The sequence below is a fragment of the Antechinus flavipes genome, chromosome 1 (genome assembly GCF_016432865.1).
Source record: "Antechinus flavipes isolate AdamAnt ecotype Samford, QLD, Australia chromosome 1, AdamAnt_v2, whole genome shotgun sequence".
NCBI classification, from domain to species: domain Eukaryota; kingdom Metazoa; phylum Chordata; class Mammalia; order Dasyuromorphia; family Dasyuridae; genus Antechinus; species Antechinus flavipes.
This window is the reverse complement of record NC_067398.1, coordinates 208,967,954-208,971,000: the sequence shown is the minus strand read 5'-3', so window position 1 is coordinate 208,971,000 and position 3,047 is coordinate 208,967,954. Positions and strand designations below refer to the sequence as shown.

The 3,047-nt window shown below is 37.2% G+C and overlaps 1 pseudogene; it reads right to left on the bottom strand.

Annotated features, from left to right (window-relative positions):
• Positions 1 to 1,284: 1,284 nt before the first annotated feature.
• Positions 1,285 to 2,769, bottom strand: LOC127553124 (bcl-2-associated transcription factor 1-like; annotated as a pseudogene).
• Between the last annotated feature and the right edge of the window lie 278 nt (positions 2,770 to 3,047).

Below are 3,047 nucleotides of genomic sequence, written 5' to 3'. Positions count from 1 at the left end.
TGAGTTCTGGCCCTTTACTCCTCACCTATGATCAGGATGTGGGCTGGTACTGAAATCCTCCAGTGAGCAGATCCAGACATTGTTCCAACCTTCCTATTAGCTTTGAGTGTTGGCTTTAAGCACAGGACCCCCTTATTTTTGTAGGAGGTAGCTTTACCTCCTCTATTCAAGAAGCCTGGGTTCCAGAGTTTGTCTTCTGAGATGGGACTGGAGGCTGCCCTCCTGCTGCACTCTTCTGCTGAGCCAGGACTGAGAATCTTAGTTGCTGATTTGCTGTGATTCAGACCTCTCTCACCCACTTCCCTAGAATCTATCTGAGCTGGGCTGAACACCTTTTTTCTCCCCAGTGAGATTGATCTTTTTTCAATCTATGTTGAGCAGGAGAGGGGTTTGAATTCCATCAGACTCTCTTCAGAGGCTTGGATTCATATGGTTTTCTAGGAAACTGGAAGAGCTCAAGCAACTTCCTGGCTTCACGCCACCATTTTTGCTTTACCCCCCAAAGTCAGCATTACAATATTTGGAGGGGAGTAAGGCATATGGATAATATTCTAGTCTCATATCCACTTTCTTAGAGGAGAACAAACTAATCAATCTCGTGGTCTCTTCTTTTTCTTCCCTGAAGGCAAGAATTTAACTTTCCCTTGAAGAGGGGTGAGCAGATTCCAGAGATTAGACAATCCATGTAGACATATTTTGGGGTTTTTGGGTTATTTGTTTATTTAAGCATGAAAGTTTACTTCAGAATAAAACACTGACAAACTAGGGGAGGGAGAAATCAGAATTTTCACAAAGTTGTACTTGACCATATCTTATAGACAAAGGAGAATTACAATGCACATAACAAAAATAATAAAAGTTTGCAATAAAATTACAATGCTTATAACAAAAACAAATATGATATGTAGCAACTTCCTACTTTGCTTTAGTATAATTCTCAACATATACTCTATTATTGAGATATTTAAAGACTTAAAACAAAAATTCTACAGATTACTTATAAACAGTAAAATTTAAGTAAAATGCTTATTCATTTTTGAAAAGAAAAAAATCACATAAAAATGGTGGGTGCAAGTTCTGCTCTCTGTTGAAATCTTACTTCAGATTTCCTATTCCTATAGTAAAAAAAAAACAGTGTGAAGATTAATAGAGTGAGGAGAGGGAAAGAAAGGGGAGGAAATTGCATACCATATATATACCATAGGAATCTCTAATTATAAAGTAAGAATTACTAAGTTTTAACAAGTTGTCATCCTCCTAGCCCACACTGATGGAAATCTGCTATTCGATTCAATGACAAATTGGAATTTTCTACTTTTCTTCTTTGTATCTGTCCTTCTTTTCTTCATTATTTTCCATGGTCATGATCATCTTGAATAATTCCATCTCCTTGGTATTTATCATGTGTCCATTTTGGACTGGTTCTTTATTTTTTTTGAAGTTAAACTGTTCTTTCTATTGCCCTCAAGTGAAACTTTAGATTTGTACTTAGTTCTTTCCTCTTCAGCATTCCAGTGAAATGCAATAGCAAAATTTTTACCCTGATTTGTCAGGACAGACTTCCTGAACTGTCTGTAATCTTCTGTCTCCTCTGTGTCATCCCCTTCTGAATTATTAAACTATTACTGAATTAATCTAAAGTTTTCTGATTCTCCTATTCTCCCTTCCTTTTTCTCTCCCTTTCTCCTTTGAGGGCTCTTTCTCCCTGGTATTACCCCTCTCAAGGTCTATATTGTCTATATATATACATACATATATCTACATATACATACATAAATACATATATATCTACAAAACTCTAGATTCTTATCTGTGTACTTTTTGAAAACCTTACCAGTCTTTGCAGTTCCCTGATTTCCACCATCAGGATAAAATGAAAAACATATTTAAGTTTCTTCTTTTGGAACATTTTGTGATGTGATTATCTTGGCAGGGCTTCTTTGTGAAGGTATATGATGAATTGGACTATTCTGAGAAGGACTACAGCAACTAGAATCATTTTCAAGGGAACCAGATCCAGACCTCTCAAGACTATGTTGTATGGAATGTGAATGCCAAGAATATTTTTTTTGAAGAGTGGGCTGTATTAAGTATGGAAGGATTTGAACAATTTGAATTTTGACTAGGTGATGTAGCAATAGGAGAAAGAATATATGCTGAAACACCAGGCCAATGTCACCAGATGCTGCTGCTGATTTATTAAAATTATCAGTGTGTTCGGAGGGGTCATGTTCAAATGTATCTCTTATCCTCTTGGCCCTTTCAGTTTTTTATCTGCTTTTCGAAAGACCCCCATCTTTTTGAAGGGAAGGGGTATTTACTACATGAGGATGACAAGCAAGATAAAGACCTTGGAGACTTAAAAATCTGTAAGACCAGAGAGATTGACTTCTAGATCTCTGAGAAGACACAGATCTTTGTTTTGGACTCCTGGAAAGTGAATGACCCTGTCTAGGGCTCCAAGAGTGTCTTCTATTCCAGACAGATCTATAGCCACCCCAATGATATCTACCACCACCTTCTTGATAATACCCTCCACCCCTTCCTTTGTACCCATTAAAGCCTTTGCATTCCTCTATTATTTCTGTCATTTCGATGACAATCTCTAGAATAAACATGACCTCTACTATAAGATCATGAATATATCCTGGAACAAAACTTAGAAATATATCTCTTCTTTCTAGAATGTGATCTGGACCTTGACCTGGAACTAGATTGTAATCTGGACTTTGACCTTGAAGAATATGATCTAGAGTTGGAATGACCCATTTCTTCCAGTGGATTATTCCTCCTTGGGTTCTGATAAGTGGCAAGTAGTCAAGTGATGTCTTTGAAACACTGCAAAATTCTTCCTGAAAATAATATGGACCAAATGAAAGTCACAGCACAGCTGTTAAGAGGGGAAGGCTAGAATAGGGCCCAGAACTTGGAAAGAGTAAAAGTAATGGGGAAGAGATACTAGAGCGTAGATTCATCACATTCTCCCCCACCCCAAACTCTCCCCATGGCTACCAAAACAAAAAAATATATAGACATATTTTTGTACA